Genomic DNA, 17,966 nt, shown 5'->3' with positions numbered 1-17,966 from the left:
TCTTTCTCCCCTGCTTCCCCTCTTTCTAAAAATAAATAAACATAATCTTTTTATTTAAGAAACAACATATTCTACCTGGTTTAGGAAATACTCATTCATGTTATAATATGTTATTTGTTTGTGACACTCTGTATGTTAGTGATATTAATTCTATACCTGAATTCATGTAGGAACATAGTTTCAATTTGTTGTGGATAATTTAGTAGAAAATAAACCCTGTAGGGTGTGTCATAAATTATACCTATTGTTATTGTCTAGTTGAAGGAATGCACCAGGTGATAAATAATTTACAAACTGACAAAACAGTGCCCAGATACTCTCTCTGTAATAGCTTCAACTTAATTCAATTTCATATTTCTCTGTGCTATAAATTTTAGATTTTCCCTAGTAGAGAAATTTATATATTTGCTGTTAAATGTACAGAAATTCTTAGAACAATATTTGGCTATTTAAAAATGCAATTGTTAAGTTGATGAGAACAGATACTACACTTGATCTTAGCCAAGATCATATGGCGTTTTGTCTTTTATCACCTGGCTTATTTACTTAACATAATGCTCTCCAGTTCCATCCATGCTATCCTGAAGGGTGGGAGCTCCTTCTTCCTCTCTGCTGCATAGTATCCCACTGTGTAAATGTAACACAGTTTTTTTATCCACTCCTTTACTGATGGGCACTTAGGCTGTTTCCAGTGCTTGGCTATTGTAAATTTTGCTTCTATGAACACTGGGGTGCATAGGTTCTTTTGAATTGGTGTTTCAGGATTCTAAGGGTATAATCCCAGCAGTGGAATTTTCAGGTCAAACAGCAGTTCCATTTTTAGTTTTTTGAGGAAATTTCATACTGTTTTCCACAGTGGCTGCACCAGTCTGCATTCCCAGCCACCTAATCAACAAGACAATAAGTGAGCAGAGTAAAACCAGAGACATGGAAATAAAGAAAAAACTGACAGTAACCAGAGGAGAGGGGGATAATGGGACAAAGAAGGGGAAGAAGGGTCATCAAGGAACATGTATAAAGGACCCATGGACAAAGGCAACGGGTTGGGGGAGGACTGAATGTAGGAAGTGGCAGTGGGTAGGGTGGGGGTGAGTAATGGAGGGAAATGGGGACAGCTGTAATTGTGCAATATTAAAAAATAAAAATAAAAATGCAACTATTAATTAAGAACCACTTATTTTGTATTCTATTTTCACATTATGAAAGGAGAAAAATAAAACACTTCTCATCAGGATGGTTAAAAAGCACTGAACAGGACCGAGACTTTGATTTTAGGGTCAATGCTTCACAGTCTGACTCTTATAGAGGAAGGCACAGCCATTCTGTGTGAGGCCCACAGGGTTTGAGAATCCCTGGCTCTGTGATGGCAATTGTGAACTCTGGGTGGGGGGCGGGGTGGGGCTTTAATACAATGAGAGAGTCTCAGATGGAACTCAAAATGAGACTTTCATCTGGTTGAAAAATAAAACAAAGTAAAAACAATGAGACATTAGAAAATTGTGAGGTTTTGGATACATTTTTTTACCTTAATTGTGGTGCTGATGCTATCATGGGTGTTTGTATACTCATATATCCAAACTCATCAAGTTGTATGAATTAATATATGTAGTTCTTTATTGACATGTGCACCAATCTGCAGTGCCCATGGTGCCAGGGGTGAAACATGAGACAAATTCACATGGACTACCGAGTCCCATGGAGGAAAAGGGACGGCATGGCTACTCCTGCAAAGGGTGAGCACCTTGGAGCATCCTGACCATTCTCTCAAGGGGAGAGTGTGCTGACCCTTGCCTAGACAGGCTTTTATTGGGTTTAATTTGTGCAGGAATACAGGTACAACTCATTAATCATTGCCAGGCAGTAAGGATCAAACAGTAGATAACACAATAAAGAACTATTAGGGCTTCTTCTGAGTCAGGGTCTATCAGCTAAAAGGCTACAAAACTTTGGGAAACAAACTCATTTCCTGCTTGGGCCTTTATCATTTAACTAAGAGCATTCTTAGCAAAGCAGGCTTTACAGGATTTTACATATCCTTTCTCAGGCCTGATCTCCTGAGGAGCCCACCCTTTCCAGCACAGAGCTGCACTGCCCTCTCTCATTGTTTCAGGCTTAAGTCAGGCAGAAGAGGCAGATAGCCAAGAAAATTTTGGAGACTTCTCACGAATTCAGGGGAGTCAAGCTTCGTCAAAGCCAAGGGGCAAGGGTCCATCACCCCCTTTCTCTATAGCCCCCCAAGTCCTTCCCTGGGGCCTTCATGTGCTCATGCCTGTCTTACATTGTCCCCCCCTTGGAAAATCTTAGCCATCATTGGCTAACTGAACAAGCATTGGGGGCCAGTTATGAAAAAAGGAGCAGAAGCGACGATCCTGCCAGGGAGATAAGCTTTGTCTCCTTAGTGGCTTATGGTCCGAAGGTCGCTCACTCAGTCTTGGGGGGGGGGTTACAGCTCCTAAAACCAGGCAGGGAGGTCCCAACACTTTATATATTAACTACACTTAAATAAAACTGTTAAAAGAATTAATAAAAGAAGTAGAAATAAGAGCTATAAATTCAAAAGAAAAATTGTATGAAAATGTAAATTTTGCTTTCTTGGTTTATTTGAGTTCAGTGAATCAGTTATTTGGGGGTGGCTGTTGCTGCCAGGATTGCTCTGATAGAACAGACAGGGAATACTTGGTGGGGTGGGAAAAACAGGTTCTTGCAAGATGCATATGAAAATCTAGTGGCAGGAGAGAGCAAGCTAGTAATAGTATTAGTTTCCTAAGTCTGCTGTAACAAAATACCACATACTGGGTAGATGAAAACTATGGATACATATATACATGTTTTTCTCATGGTTCTGGAGGCTAGAGATTCTAAGTCAAAGGGGACTGTCTTTTTTTTTTAGAATTGGAATTTAATTATAAGTAAAATGAATCCTCTGAATTATCTGTTTCAGAGTAAGTAAACAACTGATATATCTATCACCTGGGAATTAGGTTAAGAAAGAAAGGTTTAACATCTTGACTTCCGCAGAAAATGACATAGAGTGTTGTCTTTAACATGATGGGATAAAACAAAGAAAAATATGGAATAGTGCGTTCAAAATTTATACATATTTTTTTCTCTAAATTGTCACAAAAGAGAGACTAAACTATACTTTGAGGAGGGAGACAGAATTAAAACAAACCTCTAATTCATTCTTTAAGCTTTTCATAATTATTCACTATTCAAGACAGAACCAGAAAAATCAAACAGATATAAAAACAGTATCTGATAATTTGATACAGAGAAATTTATATTTTATAACATAATCTTAACAGCTATGATAGTGAAAAAGTTGAAATGACAAAGTTGGAAAATTGATAGGAATGACAAAGAACATTGATTGGTGTCAGTATTGATTGGTGTCAATATGAGAGAAGTGCATTCAGTTTCAACTGAAAGTGTCTTATAGCTTGTGCATAGACTTGTGCTTCTGTTCTACCTTATCAGTTGCATTCTCCAGGAGCATGTTGTGCTGGACTGCAGAAGAGATAGACATAGGATGTATGGTCCAAGACCCTTCTCCTATATAGCATGAGGTGCATGAAGGAAGAGTACAAAACCTGTTTGACATATTAACTTGTATCAGGATAAGTAATCTCTATTCTGAATGAAGGTTTAGGAAGTTCTTAGGATTTAATAGCATTTTAGGAGTATGAATTAAATGTTTTTAATTTTTTTTAATTTTTTAATTTAATTATTTTTAACTATAGTATTCTGTCTTTTACTCCCATCCCAGCCCACCCCCCCTTGCCTCCCACCTCCCTCCCATTTCCACCCCCCTTAGTTGTTGTCCATGTGTCCTTTATACTAGTTCCTGTAAATCCCTCCCCTTTTCCCCTGAAATTCCCTCCCCTCTCCCCTCCAGTCGCTGTCCCCCGTTCTCTGTTTCAGTCATTATTTTTATTTTGCTTGCTTGTTTATTTTGTTGTTTAGCTTCCTGTTAAAGGTGAGATCATATGGTGTTTTTAATTTTTTAAAAATTGTAGGTCAGTGCTATTAATTGAAAGGAGTGCTATAATTTAAATAACTATGTTTCAACATAAATTCTGTATGTGACTGAGAATACAATGACACATATATGCATATCATTCCATCATTAAGATTTTCTGATGAACATGAAAATAGATAGCAACAACCAACAATAAACTGCATTTTATCTGTTTGCTAATTCCTGTAACAGATCTTGCACCCCATTTTTCCGTAACAGTTTAATGGGTTCTCACCACACTGAGTATTCAGAGTTAATATGGTGAACATGCCCCTGGGTTTGCCTGGACTGTCCCACCCACTTACTACCCCCTTTCACTGTTGTCATTGTCCAGTTTGGACAACAGTTTATATTATAACCTTTCTCACATGTCCATGTACACAGTGGTCCTGCAGCTGAGTTACATACAGGAAAAGAATGTTGTCTTTTTCATGCCAGACTGTTTATGCTAGTTATTCTTATTTCTGTAATCATGTATGGTAATTAAAGAACATAAAAACTGATAAATATGAGTAGAAGAAAAAATTATTTAATAAAATTGTTTTGAAAATTTATAAGATAATAATTTACTATTACTGCTATCCAGTAATTATGGGTAAAAACTATCCAGCAAATACATTTTTCATTATGCCCTTGCTGCTGTGGCTCAGTGGATTGAGCACTGGACTGTGAACCAATGGATCTCCAGTACAATTCCTAGTCAGGGCGTATCCCTGGGTTGCTGGCCAGATCCCCAGTATGGGGCATGTGAGAGGCAGCCACACAATGATGTTTCTCTCCCTCTCTTTCTCCTTCCCTTCCTTTCTCTCTGAAAAGAAATAAATAGTAACTTAAAAAATACATTTATTTTTAAAATTTTGAAAATTGATATCTATGTTTGCATCAAATAAAGATACCTATATTTTTATATTTTATGTTCAGAATATTTAATGTATGGATATTTATTAGTCACTACTGGTACATAACTTTTAAATTAACTGACCAATTTCCAGTCACTACATAAGCAGAGTCCTACTCTGTTCAAAATTACTAACAGTGGCATATTTGAAAGATTATTAAATATAATCTTCCTTTGATGCAAATAGCATGATAAAGCCTAGTGATTTTACACTATTTTCATTTTTAAATCTTTTTTTAAAGATTTTATTTATTTATCTTTAGAGAGGAAGGGAAGGAGAGAGGGAGAGAAATATCAATGTATGGTTGCCTCATGTGTCTCCTGCTGGGAATCTGGTCTGTAACCCAGGCATATGCCCTGACTGGGAATCGAACCGCAATCCTTTGGTTCGCAGGCGCTCAATACACTGAGCTATGCCAGCCAGAGCCTATTTTCATTTTTTATAGCAATGCAATCTTTTTCCTTTTTCCTCTTTTCCCCTTCTGTCAAAAACAAATTTTAAAATCTTACTTCTTTATAAGGCTATAAGTGTTAAAAATCCAAAGGCCTTTTCTACACTTCCCTTTGCTAAGGTTTTATTTGGGAGTCTTTTGATGGCATAGCATTTTTATTCTGCTTGAATGTGCTCAGCTCTTTTTCTTTATCCAGTCTCATTTCTGAGCACAGAAGAAAAATTGGCTCCTACTTCCACACATCTTGGCTTATGGGGAAGAGAAAAATATTGCCAGTCACATTCTATTTTCACCTCCTGTCATTTTTCAGTAAGTGTTATATTCCAAGTAGAAAAAAGTCTGCCCCCCATTAAATATATCAAACTATAATACATTTAGTAACATATATCTTACCTATATTATTTCTCATACAGGTAAAATATAAAATGTGATTTTCATCAATGAATTGTAAGACATTTTAGAAAACAAAATTATATGTTTTAAATTTTAATAATTTATTTAAGAAAAATAATATGACTTCAACATGGAAGTCATAACTAATTGTTAATGAAGTAATTTTAGCAGGTCTTTGAAATGCAATACAGCATTTCAACATGTAAGCAATACAAAAAAATTATTAATTGATTTTGCAATCTCTTTTTTGAGAGGGGTTTTTCAAAGGAGCTTTGCAAACCCTTTGAAATGCCATGGGTTAACATTAAAAAAGGAGTAATATGTACAATTCATTTATTAGTTATTATAAAACATTTGTCTAAGTCTGCAGTGTTATTGAAAAATGTCTTTTTTTCTAAGGAGATGAATTACTAATTTTTTCTCAGTTGTGCAATATTGTGTGAAATGGTTTAAAAAAACACATAGCCCTGGCTGAGTGATTCAGTTGGTTGAAACATTGTCCTGTGCACCTGGAAAAGGTTGAGGGTTCTAGCCCGAGTAAGGGCACATACCTAGGTTGTGGTTCCGTCCTGTCCGGGAGCATATGGGAGGCAACAGATTGATGCCTCTCTCTCACACTGATGTTTCTCTTTTCCACTCTATCACTGCCTTCCTCTCTCTAAAATCAATAAACATATGATCATGTGAGGGTTAAGAAAAAGAACAAATAAATAGCAAGTTATCCACAACTGTGCTATGAATCGATCAAGAATGTACTCAGCTGCAAGTAAAAGAAATCCTAGCCTTCGTGACTTAACTGAATTGGATTTTATTTTCTTCACTTACAAGTCTGAAGGAGGCAATTGCTGATGTTGGATCAGCTGTTCAATGGTGCTGTTACTGACTGAATCTCTTTATCATTTTGGCTTCCATCTGATGACTGTGGCCTTACTGTCACAAGATGCTCTTGTAGTTCCAATTGTAATATCCCATTTTAAGACAATTAAAATGTCTTGTCAAAATGATAACCTCAGCTGTATTTTTATGTTTGGGCTAGGAAAGAAAACTTTACCCAGATAGTATCACAGAAGGCATCTGTTTATATAGCATTACTAAAGCTGTATCATATGTCTACCCTTAAAATATAGAGGGAAGTTGATAAATTACATGCATACTTAACTTTCAGTTTTCAAGTAAGGAAAAAACGTGAGAGAAGGGATTTGGAGTAGGTGTTGAGTGAGTAGGTATTGAGTGATTCAACTTGAAAGGTTATACCACAATGCTGCACAAAGTCTTGACACAATCACACACATGAAAGATAAAAAATAACTTGTCCCATCATCATGAAGAATCTCTTAGCTCAATGACACTCTTTAAAAGGTAGCACAGAACTGCTATCATTAAACCAAGAAAATTTATAGTATCAACATGGTACTGTGAATGTTTGAATTATTCTGTATTGTTTTAAGGACCAATGCCACCGAACTGGCACATACTAGGACTGGGTACATATTTGATAGATGAAAGAGTAAATATTCCCATAAAATGTTTAAAAATATATAACTGGATAAAACTGTTAAGTAATATAGATGTTAAACTAAAATGTTTTTCTTAAATGTAGGCTTACTTATTAATTCAGGAAAGGTTTTCAGTAGTTAGTATGTAAAAGTTATTTTGATAGATATTATGAGAGAAGAATGTAGATATAAAAACCTAGTTTCAGTAATAAACATATTTTTGACTGAATTAAAAATAAAATGACATTATATGTATCTTATACTTAGTTAAAATTAGAAAATACTGTCACAATTATAAAAATAAAAACACCCAAATAAGTTTTATTTGATACAGAAATAAAAGTGAAGATGAGAATTTGGAGGAATATATTATTCATGATTTAGGGAGTCAGGAAAATTTTATGAAAATGGCAACCCTCAGATCATTTAATAGATAACCCTCTGAAATCAGGAAAAACTGGCAACTCTCTATTCATTCTTGCCAGTAAGTTGTTGTGATTTCATATTATTATAAGACCCAAACATATAAAGGGAGGCTAAGGAGATCAGAATTTATGGCATAAGATTATACAGAGCAGGAATGTGAACCTTCCTGTAAATGAATTACCTGTATCTAAAGAGCTTGCATTGCTAACAGTTTTAAATAAAAATGAATATAATGCACAGTCGTCAGAATTAAAAGCCACATATAGTAATAACGGTTTGCTAATTAAAACATAGAATTCAGGTAAGAGGCAAGATTTAGTATTTAGTATATATATTTTTAATTTACTTTATTGATTATGCTACTACAGTTGTCCCATTTCCCCCCTTCACTCCCCTCAGCCCTGCACACCCCCTCCCATCCACAGGCCCCCACCTTTAGTTCATGTCCATGGGTCATACATATAAGTTCTTTGGCTTCTATATTTCCTATACTATTCTTACCCTCTCCCTGTCTATTTTCTTTTCAAAGATTTTATTGATTTATCTTTAGAGGAGAAGGGAAGGAGAGAGGGAGAGAAATGTCAATGTATGGTTGCCTCTTGTGCATCACCCACTGGGAACTGGCCTGCAACCCAGGCATGTGCCCTGACCGGGAATCAAACCTTGATCCCCTAGTTCGCAGGCCCACACTCAATCCACCAAGCTACACCAGCCAGGGTCCCTGTCTATTTTCTACCTACCATTTATGCTACTTATTCTCTATAACATTTCCCCCCTCCCCCTCCCACTCCACTGTTGATAACCCTCCATGTGACCTCCATTTCTGTGATTCTGTTCCTGTTCTAGTTGTTTCCTTAGTTTGCTTTTATTTTAGGTGTGGTTGTTAATAACTGAGTTTGTTGTCTTTTTACTGTTCATGCTTTTTATCTTCTTTTTCTAAAATAAGTCTCTTTAACATTTCATATAATAAGGGCTTGGTGATGATGACCTCCTTGAACTTGACCTTATCTGAGAAGCACTTTATCTGCCCTTCCATTCTAAATGAAAGCTTTGCTGGATAGAGCAATCTTGGATATAGGTCCTTGCCATTCATGACTTTGAATACTTCTTCCCAGCCCCTTCTTACCTGTAAGGTCTCTTTTGAGAAATCAGTTGACAGTCTTATGGGAAATGCTTTGTAGGCACCTGTCTCCTTTTCTCTTGCTGCATCTAAGATTCTCTCCTCTTTAATCTTGGCTAATGTAATTATGACATGCCTTGATGTGTTCCTCTTTGGGTCCAACTTCTTTGGGACTCTCTGAGCTTCCTGGACTTCTTGGAAGTCTATTTCCTTTGCCAGATTGGGGAAGTTCTCATTCATTATGTTTTCAAATAAGTTTCCAATTTCTTGCTCTTCCTCTTAGCCTTCTGGTACCCCTGTAATTGAGATGTTGGAATGTTTAAAGATGTTCTAGAGGTTCCTAAACCTCTCCTCATTTTTTTGAATTCTTGTTTCTTCTTTTTTTTCTGATTGGATGTTTCCTTCTTCCTTCTGGATCACACCAGTGATTTGTGTCTCAATTTCCTTCCCATTGCTATTGGTTCCCTGTACATTTTCCTTTATTTCACTTAGCATAGCCTTTATTTTTGTCATTGAATTTGTGACTAAATTCAACCAATTCTGTAAATATCCTGATTACCTGTGTTTTGACCCATGCATCTGATAGCTTGGCTATCTCTCCATTGCTTAGTTGTATTTTTTCTGGAGCTTTGATCTGTTCTTTCATTTGGGCCATATTTTTTGTCTAGATATGCCAGTTGCGTAGTAAGGGGTGGAGCGTTAGGTATTCAGAAGGGTGGGATAATACCTGTCAGGGTGTTATGCCACTGTATGTGGGGGAGGAGTCCAAGAGAGAACAATGGCACTTTCTCTGCTCTCTGACAGCTTTCAGTCATTTCCACCACTACCCACAATAAAAGTGGGCCCTTCTGCTGCTGATTCCAGAGCGGGCAGATTTGTATACATTCTAGGACCCTGTGGGTCTCTACAACAAATTCCTGTCAGCCTGGGAGTTTCTCCCACTGCCACTTCAACCCCCACAGGTGTTTTCAATCAGTGGTTTGAGGCTTTGTTTCCCAGTGCTGGAACTCCGTGTTGTGCAATCTCTCCTGCTCCCCTGTTGTTCCTCCTGGTTTATTTGCATTGAATGTGGCTCCAACAACTGCCTCCTTGCTGTAAGCCCTCTCCACCCAGCTGCCCATCTTGGGCCCTCTTATGGGTTTGGATGAATGTTTCTTCTTTAACTCCTTGGTTGTTGGACTTCCATACACTTTGATTTTCTGTCAGTTGTTGTGCTTTTGGTTATGCAAAGAGGCACAATGTGTCTACCTACACTTTTATCTTGGCTGGAAATGTAGTTTTTAGTATGTTTTTATCAAAACTTGAGGAGCTGTGTCAGGAAACTATCTTCTCTAGCTTAGCAAGAGCACTCTCAATTGACAGAGGGAGAATGAGCAATTGAATAGTGTATGTAAGTGAACTATATCTATAGCTATGTGAAAATAGATACATTGGAAGCAAAAAAAAACTATTTCAATCAGTCCTTGTTTCTAACTGTTATATAAAAAATATTATCTATAGTTATGGTGACTCTAAAATGTGGTATGTACAGGAAATTTGTATATATCAAAAATTGCCTCCATTGATTTATAATCTCTTTCAGTTCTAGAGTCAATGATTATAAAACTGTGCTTTCTAAAGAGTTTTTATTGTATATCCTTCTTAAGTCTAATTTCCCACAACATTGCTTTTTCCATTTTACTCTTTCACCAAATATTTCAACACCTATTATGAGTTGCCATTAAGTTCATTGTATTCATAGTTGATGAATATTTGGACATTATAATAGCACATAACTAAGGTAGTAAAAGTTACAAGTGATGGTTGTTGAACTGGAAATGAGACAGAGGATTTAGTGGTCACAATCACAGGATAATGGTAGGGAAGAATTGAGATGGGGAAACTAGAGATTTTCTCAGTAAGGAGGGTGTATGTTGGAATGTTAATCTAGTCAATCTTTGTATCTTCCTACTCCCTATCTTATTTATAGTTCATTCCACTTATACTTTAGGGATTTTTCTCTCTTCTAGTATATGCCACAGCAGAGAAAAATATTCAAAGAAACTATTTCTCTTTTAAAATATCTAATGCATTATTCAGCTGTATATGAGGTTCTCAGCTAATGGAACCAAAACACTCTGTTTTTCTTCATATATAAGAAAATATGGAATCAGAAAGCAGTGAAATTGATTTAGAAGAATAGCTATTTGATATAAATGAAAAATAATGCTTCATAGAGTGATATATAATTGAACCTCTTGCAAGTGCATGTGTTAAACTATCTTCTTAAAATGAATACAGGCATATAAAGTAAATGGTGATGCTTTTTACAGAGATTTGTGACATCTGGTTTCATGAATAATGATATAATGTATGTCCATATAAAATGGTAAATGTAAATAAGTACATGTTATGTGTCCATCATCAAACTTTAAAAAAATGATTTTATTTATTTAAGAGAGAGGGGAGGGCCCTGGCTGGTGTAGCTCAGTGGATTGAGCAAGGGCCTGCGAACCAGACAATCACGGTTCGATTCCCAGTCAGGGCACATATGAGGGTTGCAGGCCAGTTCCCTGCAGGCCAGTTTCCAGCAGGGGATGCATGAAAGGCAACCATACATTGATGTTTCTCTCCCTCTCTCCTTCCCTTCCCCTCTAAAGATAAATAAAGAAAAGAAAAGAAAAGAAAAAAAGAGAGAGGGGAGGGAGGGAGAAAGAGAGGGAGAGAAACATTGGTTGCCTATCACCCACAGTCTAGGCATGTGCCCTGATTGGGAATCAAACCAGAGACTTTTAGCTTTGCAGGACTGAGCCACACTGGTCAGGGCCATGATTAAATTTCATGAATATTTCAATTGAGTATTTAAATCTACCTTTAACATAATTTTCCTGTTCTAGAGGTAATTGCTACATAGAGCTATCACTGAAAAGTAAAAGGATTTCTTAATAATAACACCAACAATAGACTTACTCTATATTAAACTACAAAGTACTGATAGCAAGAACATTCCTACAACTCTAAATTCATTTCCTGTAATTATTTCACATATACCTAACATATAATTTACCATGTTTCCTATTGACAATACCAACTGGCTGCATGGAAGCTTTAGTGGGCCAATCATGATATGATACAAGTGGCTGGTACTCCAAGTGACCAGGCGCAAAAGCAACATCAAATCATTCTGATGCCACCTAACAGTGGAAACAGGTCCCTCTAGCCACTTGCATGCAAGATAATTCATTTTTAAGCATGTACTTTGCATGTTGAACTTGAAAAGTAATTAAATAATCCCATCAGAGAAAGAAAAATATATTATACCACTCTTATGTAGAATCTAATGAACAAACTGAGCAAGAAAAATAGAAAGAGACTCATAGAGAGCAAAATGGCAGCTCTGAGTCAAGGGTTGGGGTGGAGGGACAGAGGAAACAGGAAAAAGAACTCAAGGACACGGAAAACATTGTGGTGATTGTGGGTTTTGGGGAGTAGGTGGATAGAAGTAGAAGAGAGTATAAGGGGGATAAATGTCAATTGAAAAATACAATAAACTGGGTGCTCAATTAAAAAAAAGAAAATCAACAAACAACATTTGTTGTTGGAGAGGGTATGGAGAAAAGGGAACCCTGGTGCACTGTTGGTGGGAATGCAGCCTGATGCAGCTACTGTGGAAAACAGTATGTAATTTCCTCAGAAAACTGAAAATGGACCTGCCTTTTGACTCAGCAATTCCGCTGCTGGGATTATATCCTAAGAACCCTGAAACACCAACCCAAAAGAACCTATGCACCCCAATGTTCATAGCAGCACAATTTACAATAGCCAAGTGTTAGGAGAAACCTAACCAAGTAAATGAATGGATCAAAAAACTATGGTGCATTTATATGATAGAATACTACTCAGCAGAAAGAAAGAAGGATCTTCTATCCTTTGTGACAGTATGGATGGAATTGAAGAGCATTATGTTAAATGAAATAAGACGGGCAGTGAAAAACAAATACCATATTATCTCACCTTTAAATGGAACATAATGAACAGAACAAACAAGCAAGCAAAATATAACCAGAGACACTGAAATTAAGAACAAACTGACAGTAATCAGAGGGGAGGTGGGAGGGATTAATGGGAGGCAAAGGAGGAACAGTTTTCAGGAACAACTATAAAGAATACGTTGACAAAACCAAGGAGGGGGCCAGTATCTGGAGAGGGAGATGGCAAGGGCTGAAGTAGGGGGGAGTGGTGGAAGAAAAAGGCAGACAAATGTACTTGAACGACAACAATAAAAAGTAATTAGCAGTAATTGTGCTTAAATAGAATCAGAAAGAAAAGAGACAGCTATTTTTGGCTTTCAGACTTAAACACATGTTAAAGTAATAAGTCTTTTATTTCATATAGTTTTGCTAACAGACCATGGCAGAAGGAGAAATTTTAATGCAGTAGTAATAAATATAATAAAATCTTAACAAATGCTAATTTGGAACAATAGTTCAAAACTATTGCTTAAATCTACATACATGTTCATCCTAATTGTGCCCAGATAAAGACTGTTAAATCTTCCCTTAACATTTTTCTTTATTATATATTTTTTCTAGATGGGTAGCCTCTCAGTTAAAATAGACTTAATATTTTTTCTAAAGAAATTGAGGTGAAAAGCTTATATGTATTTTTTTCCTCAAAAAGCAAAGAATAAAATGAAATAATAAGGTTAGAAGAAACAGAATTTAACATATTTCCATTGGTGGTGATAATTAGCAGCTATGCTTTAGGCTCTGAAATTGCATGAAGGATTATGATAGATGTTGATGGTCCAGGGGTGTGGCTTGAAGAGAGCAGAGGGGCAGGCAGACAGGGTAGGCTACTCAAGAGAAACGGCTCTAAGCTTCTCTAATCTGAGATTGCCTTTTCTTTATCTTAGTAATAGTGCATGACAATATATGGCCTAAATAAATATTTTAAATGAAATTGAATTTTAAAAAGAAATATATCATTTTAACTGTGTGTTAAAGTCATAGACTTTACAGAAAGTCTTTTACCTAGACTTTTACATAGATTGTAAAAGTCATAGAATGTACAGAAAAATAGAAACTGCACTAGTAAATTAAATGGAGGGGATTTTACATAGAAAATTGTCTACTAAGGTGTGGTGGCCAATGAGATCCTAGCATTTACCCAGATTTAAAACTACAGAAGGAAGCTAGCTCTTTTAGGGCCAGGGAGCACCAGGGAACTGATGAGGGTTAGCAGAATATAGTGTTTAGAAGGACCCCACAAAACTTGGTAACACTGGATCTTCCTAATCTTCATAATAATTGTCAGTATTAAATGATAGGCTCATTAACTAAAGGCATTTAAATGCCTTCCACTTCCTTATCTGAGTATGTGCTTTCTTGTTTTTATTATTTTATCATTATTATTATCATCATAAACAGCACAATGTGCAGTCAGTGCCTGGTAGGCAGTACAATCCCACTTAGTAGTAATACTTTTAACCTTCTTGGAATATAATATAGAATGTGAAAACAGTGTCAAACAATATGCAGGTGCTGCTTACTGTTACTGTATTTTAGATCTCCATTACATTAATTTAGGATGATGGCTCATGTCTTACAAGAGAATTTAAAATCAAATGCTATGCTATTTTATTTTTAATTATTAGATTGTGTCATTTTAATTGTTCTGATATGAAGAATGTTTTGATGTGATCCTACAGAACACATAATCTGAGAGTGAACCCCTGGTGAATGCAAATACGCATTCACCTCTTCTGTGCTTTGGAACATATTTACTGGCACATGCTGTGTTTCTACTTTTTTACAAGGACAATCAATCTTAGGTTTTTCAGTGTGTCTATTTCCCATGTTACAGACTTCTACAGCAGTAAACTCACACTTACTCTTGAAATAAAATTCACCTACACTGTAAAAAGGGGGCTGTTGAGAAGAAAATCATGCAAACAGGTATATATCTTCTCTGCACAGATGGTATTTTTATTTCATTCAGTAGGCTCTGTCAGCACCACCACACATGCAGTTTTAGTTGGGTTGTAATAGAACCCTGCTCACTTCCTTAGAGTAGAATATCACTTTATGTATTTAATTAAATGAGTAGAAACATACTGTTGCAGTCTAACTGCTATAAGGCAAAAACAATTTATCAATGTTAATACAGTGAAATATTTTCATAGATAAGGATTAGGTATCATATAGTGAAACCATTTCTATATGTCAAGCAATAAAAAACTTAAAGTAAAAAAAAATAATTCTGACACACATTTAGTAACTATAAGCCCACTTTGAAGCTCCATTCCATTGTGTTTATCACTCACCAATAACTACACCTTTCCTTTCAGGCCAACCATCTAGAGAGCTTAGATTTTTGTTAAATTTTTAATATAGGAAGCCTTGAATAGGATATTTTCTATTTGAGTAAATGAATAGCTACTAACATTCACATATTTATTCATTTTAATTCATTTTATTGAATTTTTCTATTACCGTTTATTCCCTTTGTAACCCCTCTTCCTAGCATTCATCACACTGCTGCTCATATCGGTGAAACCTTTTTCCTTTTGCTGAATCCTTCCACCCCCTAATCATAGGGGCTATCAGCCTACTCTTTATCTATAAGTCTGTCTCTACTTTGCTTGTTAGTTGTTTGTTCATTAGACTCCACATATGTATGAAATAATATGATATTTTTTCTTCTCTAACTGGGTTATTTCACTCAGCATAATCTTGCCCAGGTCCATCCATGCCATTGCAAAGAGTAAAATTTTCTTCTTTTTGAGGGCCAAGTAGTATTCCATTGTGTAAATGTACCATAATTGCTTTATTCACTCATCTACTGACAGACACTTGGACTGCTTCTAAATCTTGGCAATTGTGTATAATGCTGCAATGAACATAGGGGTGCTTTTAAAGTAATGATAGCTATCCCATATATTTATTTTATATTTGCAAGACAATTATTTAATGTGTCTTAAATGTATTAATTTATTTTAATTTTCAGAATAAGCCTGTGAGCTAGATACTAAAATTAGCTTTATGTCATATAAATGTAATCAAGGATTGTATCTACCCTCCTACAGCTGTCCACTGGCTCAGTAATTCACTGCACAGAGTCACATGAATCAGCATAAAATTATATGCCAATAAATCTTAGCTATAAAATCATGGCTAAAATTTATTACAGGGAAGAATACAGTGTAGAGGAAAAAGGCAAATATATACATATATGTAGGCTGAGGCTAGACAGGTCAAAAGGGAGCTTTCCCACATATCTCTCTGGGGATTTCATGGACACATATTTCCATCTAACTGTCAAATACAAAGAAATGTGTGAGATATCTTTGTAGGGGAAAGTTTAGTTGAGTCTTGGAGTCAAATATCAGCCGTGGTGCAAACCTCCAAACCAGGCAGGAGGTGCTTGTATTGTTCTTGTATATTTCACTTTAAACCTGCTAGCAAGCTGATTCATCTTGATCCACTGCTCCAGACATGTAGAAAACCATCATTTCCATGTATTTATGAGAATATTTCAGTGGCTTAGTTTTCAGTGTTTGTCCAAGAACCATCAGCAACAACAGAGATGAGCAAGGCCTGAGTAAAGAAGACCTGCTGTGCTATTTTGTCTCAAGGGCACAGTGTGGTTGAGTAACTTACCTAAGGTTACTACACAGTTAGTAAATGTCAAAAGCCATGTTCCAAATTTGAATACTATGGCTTCATAGCCAATGCTCTTAATCACTAAACCATAATCCCTTTCTAATATCATATGCCATCAGTTAGAAAGCATATGTTCAATGGTTATTCAGAGGCTCAGCCGTGTCATTAAGGAACCAGGCAGCTTCTCTTTTTCTGCCCTGCCACTCTCAGGGTGCCAGTAACTCTTTTGTCATAGTCACAAGGGGGTTGTAGCTACTCTAAAAGGTCCTCACTCAGTAACTCCTAAAAGCAGAAAGAAAAGGATGTTACCATCCTGTGCATCTGGCTCTCTTTTTATCAGAGTTATTTAAAAATCGTATTAAAAAAACTCACCAACATGTGTTCCCTTGGATTTCACTTTAAAAACTGGATCACTTTAATCATTGATAACAAGGTATGCTATTACAATAATTAGTTTATAGACAACATGATATGCCCAGTGGCTGTGCTCACCCTTCACGAGCATCTTCCATAGAATATATATATGAATCCCGCCATGGTTCTGAAAGTCAAGAAGTTGGTGTAGGAATATGGGTGGGGAAAGGATGACTATTGTTGGGAAGCCACTGTGACTCCATCAAACTCTTATCTGATTAACTTCACAGAATCAACTATATTTATAACTTTGAATCTCCAACTACTTTAAGGAATTAAACTTAACATCAGATACTAAGTACTTATCAAATAACAAGAAAAAAGATTTTTAAAATATTGCTTAATTACAAGTTACCAGTTTCATTCTCCATGTCTTTCTTCCTTAATTAGACATTTTACTAACCTTACCTTTACCTGAAACATCATGTAAAATAGACAGTATCCCAAGGTAATGTGAGATTTAGGAGTCAATGACATATACATTGGCCTCTTAAGGTCAATCCTTTTATATTAACCCATATACTTATACATCCTATAAAATGTCATCTATCCCTGGCTGGTGTAGCTCACTGGATTGAGTGGGGGCCTGCGAACCAGAGGATTGCAGTTTGATTCCCAGTCAGGGGTTGCACAAGAGGTAACTATACATTGATGTTTCTCTCCCTCGCTCCTTCCCTCAACCTCTAAAGATAAATAAATAAAATCTTTTAAAAATGTCATCTAAATGTCACTTCTTGTTATATAAATTTATCAATATTATTGTATGTTCTGTTATATTCTAATTCATTGTGTGTTTTTTACTATACTATAAACATCTTTTTGGAAAGATCTTGACTAAATTACAGTGTTTCTAATTGCTCAAAGAAATTATAATACTCTATAAATATGAACTAAAAGAGTAATGTTTCCAACATTTACAACATCGAGGATATCTTTTATTGCTCTTTCTTCTCCACCTATGCAATTAGATGAATGTTGTGAAAAGTTTTAAACCTATTATTCAATTTCATTTACATAGCCACAAACAAATTAATACATGTACATATATACTATTATTTAGACTTATCTACCATTTTACTCTGTACATAGTTAGGGAGCCAAAGTTT

General features: G+C 35.9%; 1 pseudogene; it reads right to left on the bottom strand.

Moving 5' to 3' along the window:
- Positions 1-412: 412 nt before the first annotated feature.
- LOC128628114 (uncharacterized) lies at positions 413-513 on the bottom strand (annotated as a pseudogene).
- Positions 514-17,966: the final 17,453 nt, after the last annotated feature.

This window comes from Artibeus jamaicensis, unplaced genomic scaffold (genome assembly GCF_021234435.1).
Source record: "Artibeus jamaicensis isolate MK-2021 breed Jamaican fruit bat unplaced genomic scaffold, CSHL_Jam_final contig_540, whole genome shotgun sequence".
NCBI lineage: Eukaryota > Metazoa > Chordata > Mammalia > Chiroptera > Phyllostomidae > Artibeus > Artibeus jamaicensis.
The sequence above is the reverse complement of the archived record's forward strand: the minus strand, read 5'-3'. Positions and strand labels throughout refer to the sequence as shown.